The following is a 17,048-nucleotide window of genomic DNA, read 5'->3' on the forward strand; positions in this document are numbered from 1 at the left end:
TTTCTGCACGAGTATTGACGCTTTCATGTCAACAGGCGATTCACAGAGTCCTGTCCATTCGTCAGCTATCTCCCTCCCGCAGTCCCATGCCCTGAACTGTATTTAGGATGTATATCTGTCCAGCCATATGTTGGTGAAACCGCTCCACTTTTCCAAGAGCTTCTAACAACGTCTACCATTTCACTGACTATTACAAAGAGTCTCATATATATACATACACATCTATCTATGTATCTGTCAATCAATCAATCTATCTATCTATCTATCTATCTATATATATTGGTGAAGGATGTTCTTGGTTTTTAATCCTTTCATATATATATATATATATATATATATATATATATATATATATATATATATATATATATATATATATATATATATATATATATATATATATATATATATATATATATATATATATAAATAAAGCAACGTTGGGGCTGGTAAGTACATGGATGGGTGACCGCCTGGGAACACCAGATGCTGTTGGCATAACGTTCTCCCTACGTGTCAAGTGGGGTTGGTGGAGGATTAGTGCCCCTCCCTGTAAAACAATTAACTCTAAGCCTTGGCCACCCCATTTGGGATACGTGGCGTCTGGCAAAGAATGAATGAATGAATGAATATATATATATATATATATATATATATATATATATATATATATATATATATATATATATATATATATGAGCCTCTGTGGTACAGTGGTAGATTGTGCGTTTCACATGCTGGTGGACGAGGGTTCGCCTCCCGCCAGAGTTGTAAAAACTTTGGGAATCGTTCACCGAGCCACTTGCTACTTTGGCGGACACACGGGGTGCTGTGGTTGAACCAGTGTCGCATACTAGTATTCTTGCACTCAATTGGCTTAAAGCGGGCCGATTACACTTGGTTCACAGACTACACACACATCCAAAGCCACTACAACACTACAGTTACACTTACAAGCACGTCTCACCCTACATACAGTCTCTACCAGACAGCCAAAGCCACTGGGTAGAGATACATTGGCTGTATCGTCCCTGCTTCGGTAGGGATAGGCCGGTCCTGCAATGGACATCAACGGCTGATGATGACGATATATATATATACATAATTTTAATGAAGGATGTTCTTGGTTTTTAATCCTTAAAAAACTCAATTCATCCATCTCTTAACTCACACACATTCTTCTACACGGCTACCTGATATCCATCTATCTATCTATCTATTGCCTGACGCCATAATCCCGTAAGGGGTGGCCATTTGACTTTGAGTTTCTTTGTTTTACGGAGAGGAGCACTAACCCTCCTCCAACCCACTTTTTGACACGTAGGGAGCACGTATGGTTTGTTTATATGGTTACCATCCAGCGTTGTAAATGGTTTCTTGGCTTATAGGAAGCCATTTGGCTTATCACTCAGTGTAAAGCCACCTGTAAAGGAAAGAAAAGCAATAAGAAGTGACAGGAAAGATAGAAGAAATAAGAAGAGAGGAGGGCAGTCACCGAAAAAGAATGATAAAGGCTAAGGAAGAAGTAGGCAGCATTACATCAAGTGAGTGGTAGATAGTCGCCACCACCTACCACTACCTGATATCGTCAGCAAAAAAGAAAAAAATGGTTTCATGATTTATCTTTCATGTGGGTGTTCCATTGCTTCGTTGATTTTAATCAAATTTTCTTTTTTTTCCTTTCTTTTTTTCAAAATTGCATTCGCAGGTTTGTCAAACCTTAGGTTTCTTCTACAAACCCGCTAACTTGTTGACATTGAACATGGGCCCTGCTCACACCTGTATACAGTGCTGTTCTCATGTATGTGCATGGGGGAAGGGGGGGGGGGATTCACCACATAGGATTTTTTTTTTGTTAAGAGACAATGAATGGAGGAATGAAAAACAAAAGTTAAAAAAATAAAGTCCATATGCCTAAAGGCATCCTTCATTTATAATTTATAACAACTGGATTTAAATATAAGTGGATTAAATGTTTGTGGGAAACAACTTCCAGGAAGTGAATTCCAGAGAGTAGTAGTTCTGCAGAGAGTAGTAGTTCTGCAGAGAGTAGTAGTTCTGGGGATAAATGAATTTTGGTAAGCAGATGTTCTGCATTGCCGGGGAGAGAGTGTAAGTTCCTGGGCTCTCCCAGCTGCCCGAGTATTTCGGGAGAAAATGTGAAGGGGGGGCACAATTGAAGCAAGTTCGTCAGAGCACTTACGGTAAAAATATCGATAAAATAATGCTAAAGAAGCAACATCTCTACGCACTGATAATGGAGGAAGGTTCTGCGTGATGGCAGGATTATTGATTAATTTGATTACTTTATTTCGAATTTTGTCCAACTTCCTCAGTGCAACAGCTCCACATCAACTCCACAGTGGCGAACAGTATTCGATCTGAGAACAAACATGACTTTTGTGTACTGTGGCCAACTGCTCGTCAGTGAAGAATTCCCAAACTCTGTACTGAAGTCCTAATTTTTTAGAAGCGTTTTTAGCAAGGGATTTAACATAAGCTGTCCGGCATAGGTTGGTGTTTAGTGTGACACCGAGGATATCAATTGTAGTGGATATGGGAATACTGACATCATTTAAAATTATGTGGGAGTCTGAGGGAATCTTTCTGTCGAAGAAATTAATGTATTTAGTTTTCTGAGCATTAAATGTGACCAGATTTGTTTGTCCCCATTGAATAATTTTAGAAAGGTCCTGGTTCAGAGAAATTGTTGTGTTTATTTGGGAATTTATAATATCAGATTGTGTAAAGGAAATACTAAATGTGAAAGAACTATGAAGTGTCGAGTCTTCAGCATAAGAGTGTACTGGGCTGTGAGTGACAGATAGGAGGTCATTTATATAAATGACAAAGAGGGTTGGCGCCAAAACTGATCCCTGAGGTACGCCAGCATTTATGGAATGAATTGGGAATAAATTCCATCTACCATGGCCCGTATTTTTCTGGTATGGAGGTAACAAAAAATTAGAGGAACCAGTAACGCAAGGCCATAGTGTGACATCTTAGACAATATGGCCCTGTGCCATACTCTGTCAATTGCTTTTGATACATCAAGTGCTACTGTGTGTGTTTCACCAAGTTGGTCTATTGTTTTGTTAATCTGATGGGTGAGAAGGCAAAAAAATGTCTGCAATTGAACGTCCTTGTCTAAATCCATACTGCCGATCATTGATTAATTTATTGATATCTAGGTGCTTGACTATGTTTTTTTTTTTTTTTATGTGTTCGACTATGGGCATGGGCTTCACAGCCTGCTCCCAAGGCCCAGTAGTCCTCCTACATATCATACACCTCTACATGTCACCACTTTGGTGCTAACACCCACCGCCCATATTGAATACATGCTAGGGCTGTCTCATACAGGACTAGTGTATTCGTACTAGCGGGGGTATTTTTGCGACATGTTGGCGGGTCTTCAGGTAGATCGGGAAACTCTGCTTTACATGAAATTCAAATCTTTAAACTGTTCCCTGCCCCAGCAGGGTTTTGAACTTGGGGTCCGGCAGAACCGCAGGCCACCTCTCTACCGATGAGTGTCTCAAAAACTTTACCGAGAATGGAAGATATAGCGATTGGTCTATAGTTTGATGGATCAGAAGTGGTCCCCTCTATAGGAACAGGATAGATATTTACTTCTTTCCAAGAGGCTGGCAAACTTGAGGCGAAGTCAGCTCTCTCTCTCTCTCTCTCTCTCTCTCTCTCTCTCTCTCTCTCTCTCTCTCTCTCTCTCTCTCTCTCTCTCTCTCTCTCTCTCATTTATCTGTCGGTACTTCTCTAGTCATTCCTCTTCTGAACAGTTTGTCTGCATCCCTTCCCAATCTTGGAGGACTAGCAGCACCTGTCTAGCAGTGCATTCTCACCCTTTTCTGTCCAGCTCTTTAATGCAAAAGTTACCCGAAATTTTCAGTCTTTCATTTGTGCAAGTAGTCATATCTGTAACTACCTCACTGCCTATGAAGTCTTTTCAGTGGTATGTATATCCCAGCATCTCCAAATGAACGGATTTTGACTTCTGTTTTCATTTTACTCAAGTCTTTAGAAGATGCGCGTTTCCAAGCTTTTCATCTCCAGTTCTGTTTCTTTTTTTTCTCTGCCCATTTCTCTCTACACATAACACACTTTTTTCTGCCCTAAAGTCGAACGCCAATAGGAATCTGTCATATAATCCTTCTCATTACCAATTGCTTCCGTTCCTAGTGTTCATCTTCACAAAGTTTTCTTATTCTTAATAGGGTCCCAACCCGCCACCACTTTAACTACATCCACTCAGCATAGCTTCCTACTATTCCTCTCCATGTTTCCTATCCAGCCTTTTTTCCTGCACTTCTGAATTACACCTCACCAGATTCCCTACAACACGCCTCTTCACATGGTATACTCTTTCCAGATTGCATTTCCATCGATCAACAGTCCAGCTCAGCACGTACAATACTGTTCATCTACTTGTTCTCTGGTGCTCATCCATAGCCATAGAGTAAACCTCCCTCGTCGTGGCCTGCCACCCCCACCGATTAAGCCAGTCTCCCACCTCTCCACAAACTCCATCCATTTCTCCTCTGACGTTCTGGACATCGTGAAAGACCACTCCGATGGCGAATTTTATATATATATATTTTTTATTGATACTATCAGACCATTTGCTCATGCAAATGGTGCTCCTGCATCCGCAGTGAAATCATCTGGTAACAGCAAAAACAAAAGCCGGTAGGCAACGATGGCCATCTCTAAGCAGACCAAGCTTTGTCAGCGAGTGGAAGTGAGTTTCGGAACTAAAAGTCATATCTATATGGAGGTACTCCTGTGCAACGTTCCAACCAAGAGTCATGGCCTTGGCTTAATTATCTTCGGAGCCTTATCATTACGCATGAGGAAAGTCGTAATTTTATCACTTTCCATATTTTCTCCAACTGAGGACCCTAGACCCCTGACCTGGCGGATAGAGGGCATGCATTTACGAAACACACTTGTGGTGCTCATTAATGTCTGTAAGTGTTCAAAATTTCATTCGATTCCATCCACCCACTGTGGATCTAGGGAACTTGAATTTCGTGACATGGCCCATTAGTGTTACAGCTTCTAGGTGGTGCTGGCAGCGACTGGAAGTGAGTTTCGACACCAAATGTCATTTTTATATGGTGGTCCTCAAATGCAACATTATTCCCAAGAATCATGGCCCTGGCTTAATAATCTTCAGAATCTTAACATTTCACACGAGCATACAGTAGTTGTGACTTTAGCTATTTTCACTGTTTTTGCATTTGATGACTTTTGACCCCTGACCTGGCCAATGTAGCAAATACGTGTTTAATGGAAAGTTGTAGTTCTAGTCAGTGTCTATAAGCATGCAAACTTTCCTTCACTTCCATGGTGCCACTGAGGAACTAGAGGAACATTTTTGAAACCCAGTACTGGTTGCTAGGACGCTGAGGCCAATCTTCACCGGGTTGCCACTCGAAAACTAGAGGAGAGAGAGGAAAATGGATGACACACTTCCAGTAGGGAATGACATCAAGATTACGCCTAAAGTAGTCAGAGCTTTCTACTCCCATTAGTGATGTGTCTACAACTCAAAACGAGAAAAGTACAAAAAAGTGGGTTTTCGGCCGTTGCTGGGCAACGAGTAGTTGCGTAGCAACTAAAACCTTGTGGACACAACTAGGTCATAGGTAGTCCAAGTTTGGTCGGAATTGGTCAATTCTGAAGGGTAGAAATGCCTGCCACAATAAAAAAAGAGAACGCAATAACAATGAGGGCAACATGGAGCTGGCCAACAGAAAATGATGTTCTTCGACTGGAGGGATTATGTGGACTGCATCTACTACTGACCACCTAACAAGACCAGTCCATTCACAAAGCATTCAATTCTCGCCCCGGTCTGCCACCCAACCCCAGCCATTTCCATCCCATCCACATTACAGTCCTGACAGACTCGAATCGACATGTAAACTATGGTACCGATAGGGCTAATTTTTATTATACACTTTTATATGAACGTCCTGAAGTGGCCTTCACTTACTTAAAGCATTATGATAGAACGAAAGGAAGTTGAAAGATTTTGATAATGGTAATATCAAAACCATACCATTGGATAGACTGATTCTTGGAACAAGACTTCATAGGCACGATATGAACTAAATTAACCTTTTTTTTTTTTTTTCTTTATGAAGTGGACTGAAAGTGACTTATCAGATTTTTTGGTGACTAGCTTAGTCTTGAATTTATCATTTTGGCATACGTATGAGCAAATATAAGTAAGATGAAGCGGAAGTGGCACTCAAAATCCAAGAAGCCTTAAAGTGAAGATTCACTGCTAAAATATAGGGAAGGATCAACTGTGTCTTAGTTTTGGCGTGTGTTTGTGTGTGTGTGTGTATGTATATATATATATATATATATATATATATATATATATATATATATATATATATATAGCTTTCTTTCCTTCATTTTTGCCTCATCCTTCTGCCTATGGGTGACTTTACACTCCCTCTTCCCTCCCTCTTTCCTTCATTCTTTCCTCTTCCTTCTGCCTGTGGGTGACTCTACACTGAGTGACAAGCCAAATGGTTTCCTGTACACCAGGAAACCATTTACCACGCTGGGTGGTAACCATATAGCCAAATTTTGGCGCCTGGTGGTTTACAGGGTAATTACAGCACTCCAATCGGATTGAGACAGTGAAGGTTTATATTCAAGGGATGGTTGGGGTTTATTGCTCAACTTAATGCCACTCAAGGGAAAGTGAGGCTGGTCACTCATCTTATATGTCTGGACCAACTTGCCTAGCCCTGGGCTCCTACGCTCCTCATGGGGCAACATAGGATTGGACGATGGATGGATGGATGGATATATCATCATCATCATCATCACCAATATCAGCCATTAAAAGTCCACCGCTGAACAAACGCCTCCCCCCACCCTTCTCCACGAATTCCTTGACTGAGCCAATCTTTGCCACGTTTTCCCCCGCAAGTTTCTTTATCTAATCTCTCCACTTCCCGTCTGGCCTTTCTCCGCTACGCTTACAATCTCTTGGTGTCTAGTTAGTCAGCCTCTTGCTTCATCGGTTATCCCTTATTCTTGTTACATGGCCTGCCCACCTCCATTCCTGTTCTTTTAACACTTCTATAACATCTTTGACAGTCTGCTCTCTCACCCAAGTTGATCATCTCCTGTCTCTTAAAGATGTTCTCAACATTGACTTTTCCACTGCTCTCTGAGAACGGATTAGTTTTTTTAATAGTGTATATATATATATATATATATATATATATATATATATATATATATATATATATATATATATATATATATATATATATATATATTTGCTATGCAAACTCACCACAGGAGAAATGAAAATAGACAATAAGTACTTTCGTATGTTACATCTTCAGCGTGGCAGTGGCACACACTTGCAGCAGGAAGGGGCACACAGAACAAAGGGGACCTAACTTGACCTTGCATCCCATGACTGCTCCTCACCTCGCTTCACCTCTCTTCACTTCAACTGAACTTATATTTGACTACTGCATAATTATACAACGAATCTTGGGGTAACTGCATTAAAATTTGTGTTAACAATTTGCCGCAATCAAAATGGCCATAGCTCATGTTTTCATTATTCTCATATGAGTCAGAAATTAAGCATGATTCAATTACATTTCTTTCATTAAACCTTTTTGACCTTGCCAGTATGTAATAACCTGCCAAATTATTATGATAATCATTGGATGCTTTGTGTTGGATAAGTCACTACTCTGTTGGGCCGTCCTTGCACTACACTTAGCCTGTGAGATTCTGGTTTGCAAGTCTTCTCGAGACTGTCCAATATAAAATATATTACAGTTTTTACATTGAATTTTATATGCAACGGGTGAATTGCTTGATGAGCTATCCTGGTGATGGATTTCTTGATGGTATTCTCATACTTGAAAACTATATGTAGCCTATATCACCTTTTTTTTTTCTTTCTTTTTTTTTTCAATACCGGCATGTGAACAATATCAAGAAAATTTTCATGGAAAGGGAAGACAATGGTTCTTTTGTTGGTTCGACGTTCTGGCCTATTAGTTGTGCCTCTATAGAAGCGTTTGCTTGCTGTATTATGACACTGGGTTAGTGTGCTGAGTGGATATCTGAGTTTCTTCCCTATACCCTGAATCATTTGTAGCTCTTCATGTAGAAGTTCCGGGTATGAAATCCTATATGCTCTTAAGTACATAGATATGAAGACAAATCATTTTACATTAATGCTATGATTCGAAAAATAATGCACATAGGACATATTTGTGGGTTTTCTGTATATCTTAGTCTTCAGAACACTTTTATCCCTCATGGTCCCTACATCCAAGAAGGACAGTTTATAACCCATATCCACATCATGAGTAAACTTTATGGACGGGGTAAAGGAATTTAGTTGACGCAGAAATTCATCAAGTTGGGTCCCCCTTTGTTCTGTGTGCGCCTTCCTGCTGCAAGTGTGTTTATAAGGCCTCCACCTTCATGTCTCTGCAGCTCTGTCTGAGGATGTAATTTACGAAAATACTGTTTTCATTTCTCCTTTGGTCGATCTGTGTATGTATATGTCTAGATAGATAGACAGATAGATAGATACAGAGGTAGGTATAGATAGAAAGATATAGATATGGATATATATATATATATATATATATATATATATATATATATATATATATATCTATATATATATATATATATATATATATATATATATATATACCAGAACAGAGGAAGGAAAAACAAATGAGTAAAAAAAATAATCCATACACCAGATTACTGGTGTTCTCCAGTCATAAAATATCAGTAACAGTTGGACTTGAACTGCTGTAGGTTGAAGTTTGGAGGGAAACAACTCTGAGGAAGCGAGTTCCAGGGAGATGCAATTTGGGGAAGGAAAGGATTCTGATAGGCAGAAGTTCTGCAGTATGGCAGAGTGACGTTCCAGTCATGACCACTGTCAGATGCCCGTGTAGCAGGAGGGAAGGCATGGAGAGGTGGCACAATGGATGCAACTTCGTTTGGGCATTTGCCATAAAATACGTGTAAAATGATGCAAAGGAGGCAACATTCCTTCTTGCTTGTAGGGGAGGTAGTTTGTTTATGATAGCAGGGTTATTAATAATTCCAACGGCTTTGTTCTGAATTTTGTCTAGTTGTTTTAATGCAACCTCTCCACATCCATTCCACAAGGGTGAGCAATATTCAAGCTGAGAGCGCACATGACTTATAAATTATAGCTAACTGCTCGTCAGTGAATAAGTTACGGACTCTGTATAATAATCCAAGTTTCTCTGAGGCAGTTTTAGCAAGTGATCTGACATGAGAGGTCCAGCTGATGGCATTATTATATATATATATATATATATATATATATATATATATATATATATATATATCATTTCCTGTGGCACCCCACGGGATGCATAGGGCCTCGATGAACTCTCTCCACCAATATTTGTCTCTTGCCATCTCCTTCAGGTCCCACCAACACTCCTCTCCTGCTTCTCTTTTCATTGTCCTCAACCAGGTTTCCCTCGGCCTACCTCTACCTCTTCTTCCTCTAGCAGTCTAATCTGGCACATCCTGTATTAAACAGCCTTCTTTTCTGTATATGTGCCCCAGCCACTTCCAGCGAGACAGTCTCATATATTCATTAACTTGTTCCACTCTCGTAATATCCCTTACTCTTTCATTTGTAACCCTGTCTTCCCACTTTACACCAAGAATCCTTCTCAGTATTTTATTCTCAAATCCTAATACTTTCTGATCTGTTGCAGTTGTACTGTACCATGACTCATGCCCATAAATTAAAATTGGTCTAACCATGGACTTGTAAATTTTCACTTTAGTATGTACCGAAAGCATATAATTATTCCAAACAGATTTCAACATTCCAACAGCTCGCCAAGCCTGTCTAATCCTCTCCTCAATTTCATTGTTTAATAATCCATTAGATGAGACAATCGTTCCCAGATATTTAGTTTTCTACATTCTTCACCACATTATTCCCAGTTACACAATCGACTTGGTTCCCCACGCTCATATTAATAATTTCAGTCTTTCCACAATTTATTACCAACCCCACTTTTTCTCCTTCCTCCACAAGACAATCAAGCACCCTCTGTATCTCGTAAATACTTCTGCAATCAGTACAATATCATCACCATAGTCCATATCCATCAGCTTCTTATTTTCTTTCCAGTTAATTCCTGCACCTGTTCTCCTTACAACTTGTCTCATAACATTATCCATAACCAAAACAAACAGCAGTGGCGAAAGAACTCCTCCTTGAATCACTCCTACCTAACTTCAAATGGATCACTCAAAGAACCACCCACCGTTACCTTACAAAAAGTACCTTCATGCAGGCTTCTAATAATATTTACAAACTTTTCTGGTATACCATAGAATCTCATAATTTTCAACACAGCTCCACGTGAAACACGATCAAACGCCTTTTCAAAATTCACAAAACATATGCTAAGTGGCATTTTCATCTCATTAGCTTGTTGCATTAGATGCCTTACAATAAAAATCTGATCATTACAACCTCGACCCTTTCTAAATCCCGCATGTTCTTCTCCTAAAATTTTCTCAATTACTGGTTCTGTTTTGTTCAACAAGATTTTGAAGAAGACTTTTGCAACTACAGGTGTCAAAGTTATCCCCCTCCAATTGCCACACACACCTAAATCTCCCTTTTTTGGTATTTTTATAATCTCTCCATTTTTCCACTCTTCTGGAATTCCACCATTATCCCAAGCCACATTAAAAAGTTTCAAAAGCGCATTCATCAACTCATCATTTTCCACCTTAAGCATTTCATGAAATATTCCATCCTCTCCTGGGGCCTTAAAATTCTTTAACTCCTTTAGAGAGAGAGAGAGAGAGAGAGAGAGAGAGAGAGATTTCCAAAAGCGAATGAAGGTGTGAGAAACTAGGAAGACTACGGGTATAAAATAAATTACGTATTCGCATTTTAAGGACATCCTGAAACTAACTGAATGTGAATGAACTGAACTTTAGCTGAAGAATCCTTATTCTACTTAAAATTAGTGACTACGGCTGTGAGGGACCCAAATGAAGCTAAGTGACCTAAATGAGCCGTATACTCGTACATGACCTTAAACTGACTTAAAATGTTGTAACAAGGCTGATGTTGATGGAAAGGAAGTGATAAATCCAAAGTACCATTGATAAGCCTGCCTAACTTTGTTTTGTGGGCCCTACTGGCTCTCAGGTGTCCTGGAACAACCTGACTGGGCCAGAATGGATGCGAAGGGACGAGATGGACCTGAAGGTAACTTGGCAGTTGAACTGGCCTGATGCATTCCTTCCAAGGACATTTCTTTTTTCTTTACTTAGACTACCACCAGACAGTGTATATTGAATCTGGGAAGGATTTAATAGTGAAGGCAATTTCCATTGTATCTAATCCAGTTCTTCTTACGACGAACACAGTCGTTTAGAGACAGCAGTAATAATATGAATAAAAAGGGTAAATTATCTTAGTGAAAGACTTATTAGACATGAAACGAGCTGAATGGCCGAACAAAATGTGAAGGAACCAATAATTACATTTCTAATTAGGCACGTCAAAAATTTCGTATGTCACTACGACTCTTGCTCTTTTGATAGTTATGCTGGTCAGCTGCCTAAAATGTATGTGTGCTCGGTTTTATGCCAGCTGACGGTTATGTCATCATGGCAAAAGTACACTATACGCAGTCGATGAATCCACTTTTATTGGAGGAACATAGAAGTGTTATTTGGTGATAAATGATCTGATTTTGCATTTATTCTTAAAGTGGTGTAAACTTTTTTTTTTCTTTCCGAGTTGTCATTAAAAAAAAAAAAAAACATGATGGCAACCAGTTTGTAACGAATGTACAGTAATTCTTGCCGCTGATTAACAATACGTCATTGAGTTTTCTGACTGCCGTGTCTTACGATGCCATGCCACGCGCACCTTGCCAAGAGCAAGATTAAAGTAATGTAACCCACCTAATACCGATAGTTGGGTTACTAAGATTAAAAAAAAAAAAATCGGCGGTAAAGATCACAAAGGAAGATCATGCTGTTCACATAATGTGACAGAAAAGTCATGCTCAATTAATTTTTCTTAGATATGCTATTGCTGGTGCAGCTGTCTGCTTAGTACTTGTGTGAAGCAATGAGACAAACCGTCATGATAATTTAATTTTCTTGATTACTCATCTCATATCATTATATTCAGCTGACTCAGCACTGTGCAACATCTGCTTATTCCCCAATCCCAAGCTTTTGATGAAAGGAAATTGTTTTGCCCTGACTTAATACATTCATTCTGAAACAACGAGCATTCTGAGATGTACCAGCAGTGTAGAGCTCTAGCAATATTTGCATAAATGGAAAGAAGGTTGCAACGTGTGTGTGTGTGTGTGTGTGTGTGTGTGTGTGTGTGTGTACAACAGAGGCGTACTTAGAAGAGATTACTGAATGTATGTGTGTAATGTTTAGTAAATTTGAGTTTGCGAACAGTGATCGGAACTTTTTTATCAGAGCTCGGATATAAACAATTTGTGAATTATAGTTGTCAAAGTACGAAGTAAAAATACTGTATGAAAAATACTTTATGAAAATATCGGCCTTTCACTGTATATAAATAATGTTTTCCGAGTACGTGAACTGTACTTAATCAGTCTGTACTGCCGGATGAATGGAAAGAGGATGCAAGGTTGAACAATGTTAGATGCCAGCCACCGTTGACAAAGCGCAGCGTCCCTCTGGCCGGCAGGAGATGGCAGTAACAGGAGTGGCAGAGACGCCGGGTCCGAGTGCCTCATTAGTGGGAGTGGCTGCCATTGCTCACCCAGTGACAACCTCACCGCTCCCCTCCGCCTCCACCCTCTTCTTAAATGGAGAATCGATCCTCTCCTAACAGAGTTTTACTGCCTCCTCCAAACTACACACACTCTGTCCTTTCTGACTGAGTTAAGGTCAATGGACAGATGTTTGTTGCTGGGTTTTTTTATTTTGTTACTCAGTGGGTTATACTGATTTCCTAAATTTATTGTACTTCGAACACGTAGGTGGTGACTTACAGGAAGGCAAGACTGCAGATTGTACAGTCATTTATAGGATGCTAATAACTGTAGGATCTGGCCAGCCCACATCTCATATTAAAAAGTGCAGCCATTTGCAGTGCAGCAAAACTAGATGCGTCGTGTCCATTGGGACCTTTGCGCTCTTGGTGAAAATAATACAAACCCAAGCCTCGTTCAGCGGGCACGGGACCTTTTAAAGCAAGGTGATCTCTTTCTGGAAAAAAATATAAAAAGTCGACTGATAAACGGCCATCCAAACTCATCACCAGCCAATGTATTTCCAGCCAGTTTTTAGAGCCGAGCGTATTTTACATTATTTAAGAATTTCTTTTTAAAAATCCTGTGTAGCTTGAGTATTTTCTTATCTATCTAGCTATCAGTGTATCTGTCTGTGTGTATATATATACTCGAATATACTGTCTGTCTATCAATCGCCAAATCCCTTAGTGCCGGAAGGGATGGCCACAAGTAAATCGCATCCACGTCACCCTCTCCTCCGTCATCGTGGTGTAGTCTCTCCAACTCACACCTCCCCCACGCATATACCACCTCACTCCACCCCTCCACGCTATTCAGTCTCAAGGTACTGTACTTCAAATCCATTCCAGCACATCCTCATCACCACCTCAACGTTTCTTCACTTCCTCATTCATTTGTCACTCTCTTCATGTAATTCCTCACCTTGCACATTTCAAATGGCCCATTTCCACTTCTTCTGCTCATCATTTGCGTTTTCCCAGTGGAGTCCAAGCGTCACTTCTGTACGTTAGAGTGGGGATTATAGTTCCTTACAGCTCCTTTCCCGCTCTGCACAAGATAATGTATTACATCAGCCATTGTGAACAGTACTTGGTAATTATGCGTTTGTGTTGTGAAAATACATTATTAGAGAAGGGAAAGAAGTTGTATGCGGCTTTCATGGATTTGGAGAAAGCATAAGACAGGGTGGATAGACAAGGATTGTGGAAAGTATTAAGAATATATGGAGTAGATGGGAAGTTGATGAATGCTGTGAAGAGTATGTATGATGGTGCTAAGGCTGCAGTGCGTGTGGATGGTGAACTGAGTTTTTCTCTTTGAGGCTTGGGTTGAAACAGGGATGTGTCATGTCTCCATGGTTGTTCAGTCTGTACATGGATGGGGTAATAAAAGAGATACAAGGTAGGGTAGTGGATGTTGGAGTGGCCCTGGTGAGAGAGGGTAGTGTTTGGAAACTCCCTGTACTGTTGTTTGCAGATGATACTCTGTTGTTGAGTGAAGACGAAGGAGAGCTGCAAGGCTTGGTGGATGAGTTTTGGGAGAGTGTGTAAGAAACGGAATCTAAAGGTGAATGTAGGGAAGAGTAAAGTGATGGTCTTTGAGAGAGGTGAAGTCAGTGAATGTACAGCGAGGTTGGATGGTGAGGAATTGGAAAATGTGAGTACTTTTAAGTACTTGAGTAGTGTGATGAGTAAGGATGGAGGTTTGGAGGGTGAAGTGCTTGAAAGGGTACAGCAGGGAAGAAAGGTTGCTGGTTCTTTGAAAGCAGTGATAAGAAACAGGGAAGTGAGCATGGAAGTGAAAAAGTTACTACATGACAGTATTGTGATACCAACTCTAACGTACGGAAGTGAAGCTTGGACGTTGCTGGAAGGACACAAGTCAAGAGTGAGAGCAGTGGAAATGAGTTGTTTAAAAGGAGCCTGTGGAGTCACATGGAGAGACAGGCTGACAAATGAGGACATAAAGGAGCATTGTGGTGTGGATGTGGATGTGATAGGAAGCGTTACGAAGAATACACTGAGGTGGTTTGGCCATGTGGAGAGGATGGAGGGTGAATGACTGACGAAGAGAGTGTATGTGAGTGAGGTGGAGGGGGGAAGAGGGAGGGGGAGGCCGAAGATGAGATGGAGGGATGGGGTGGAGAGGTATATGAGAGAGGGGGATGTGAGTTGGGGGCGGGGCAGTGAAATCGTGGGGGACAGGGCGACGTGGAGGCGATTTGTTTGTGGCCACCCTGAACGGGATTGAGGCTTCTGGCAATAGATAGACAGATAGAATATTACTTTCATCACTAAGCAAAGTATACAGTTATTTCTCGTTTTTTCTTTCTTTTCTTCTTCTTCTTCTTTTTTTTTTTTTTCTGCTAGGCGGAATCAGTTCAACCATTATCATGTTAAAAATGGACGGTTCAACCCTTATCGTGTGCTGCCCCAGCCAACTCCACCCCCTGTCAGTTCCTTAATCTCATCAGTTCCATATAACTCTATTTCACACTCTCATTTGCCATATCCATCCACCATATTCCTGGGTTACCACGTTTAATTGCAGTTTCAAACTGAGCAACGTATAATAAAGTGGTGGTAGCAGCAGCAGCAGAAGCAGCAGCGGTTGTAGGTGTAGTAGTAAAATAATAATAATAATAATAATAGTAATAATAATAATAATAATTGCAGTAGTAATCGTACCGGGTAGTAGCGGTGTAGTAGTAGCAGCAGCAGCAACAGCAGCAGCAGCGGCAGTAGTAGTGGTAGTTGGTAGCAACAGCAGCAGTTGTACTAGTAGTAGTAGTGGTAGTCAATCAATCAATCTGCTTTATTACATATTTGATAATTACATAATATAATACATAATTATGTTCATTACATCTACCCATTTAAACTTCAGCACCTACGTCACAGTTACAACCAGACATGACAAATTATACACTACATTTAAAATACATATACATTTCCATCTTTAGAAATATATATATATATATATATATATATATATATATATATATATATATATATATATATATATATATATATATATATATATATATATGGTATAAATCAAGAAAGGTATCTAAGACATAAATGATGACGAATGCACTGATGCAGTTAAGACTACCAGTAGTTACAACTTTGTGCACTGTGATTTTTTTAATTAAAAATATCTTTTATACAATAAAAAATTATCTATAAAATAAATGATAAGGAAAAAGAAAATCACTTCAAAGAATACAAAGGGTACAGTATACATTAAAAAGGAAAACTAAAGAGCACTAAGTGGAAGTGTACAATGAAAAGTTTGGGAAGAATGAATGTTTTTGATTGGTGATATGAATGGTAAAGTAGGGAATGTGAAGGTGGATGGAATAGTTAGTGTGTGGGGTGTGTCTGCTGAGATAGATGAGAATGGCAGTGTGTTAGTGGACATTTGTGCTGGGAGGGGTTTGGTGATAGCCAAGACCCTCTTCAGACACAAAATGATCCACAGGTATACATGGCGAGTGATGAGAAGGGTGGGTAGTGAACTGAATGAAAGCAAGGCAATGACTGATTATGTGTGTGTGAATGAAAGGATGAGAAGGTGTATACTGGATGCAAGAGCTTATAGAGGTTGGGGGAGTGGACTTTCTGACCACTACTTGGTGGTGGCCAGAATCAAGATCCAAGTATGATAGAGAAACAGAAGAAGGGAAGGACGGGAGGAAGGAGTAGTTGCAAGGAGAGTGTAAAGGTTACAAGAGGATGAGGAAAAGGCTGAATATAAGAGAGAAGTGGAGGTACGATTGAGTAAATATGAATTGGTCAGATGGGGGACATGGAAGGTGTGTGTAAGATATTCACAGAAGAAATATGTGCAGCATGTGACGTGGTGTGTGGGGTGAAGAGAAGACGGAAGGGGGTGCAAGGAACAGCATGGTGGAATGAAGAGGTGAGACAGGCTGTGGCACAAAAGAAGAAAGCATACAATGAATGCATGAGAAATAGGGGCGTGGAAGATGTTGAGAGGCGGAAGAGAGAGTTATATGTAGAAAGGAAGAGAGAGGTGAAAAGATTAGTAAGAGAGAGTAAGAAGAGAGTGAATGAGGAACTTGGAAGGAATTTGAGTGTAAAGTAGAGGGACTGTAAGAAAATGTTCTGGAAAGAGGTGAAAAGAGTAAGACAAGGTGGCAGTGAAGTCAGTTGG

Source organism: Coenobita brevimanus, chromosome 90 (assembly GCF_032717465.1).
Source record: "Coenobita brevimanus isolate Jiangsu-jjx chromosome 90, ASM3271746v2, whole genome shotgun sequence".
Taxonomy (NCBI): Eukaryota; Metazoa; Arthropoda; class Malacostraca; order Decapoda; family Coenobitidae; genus Coenobita; species Coenobita brevimanus.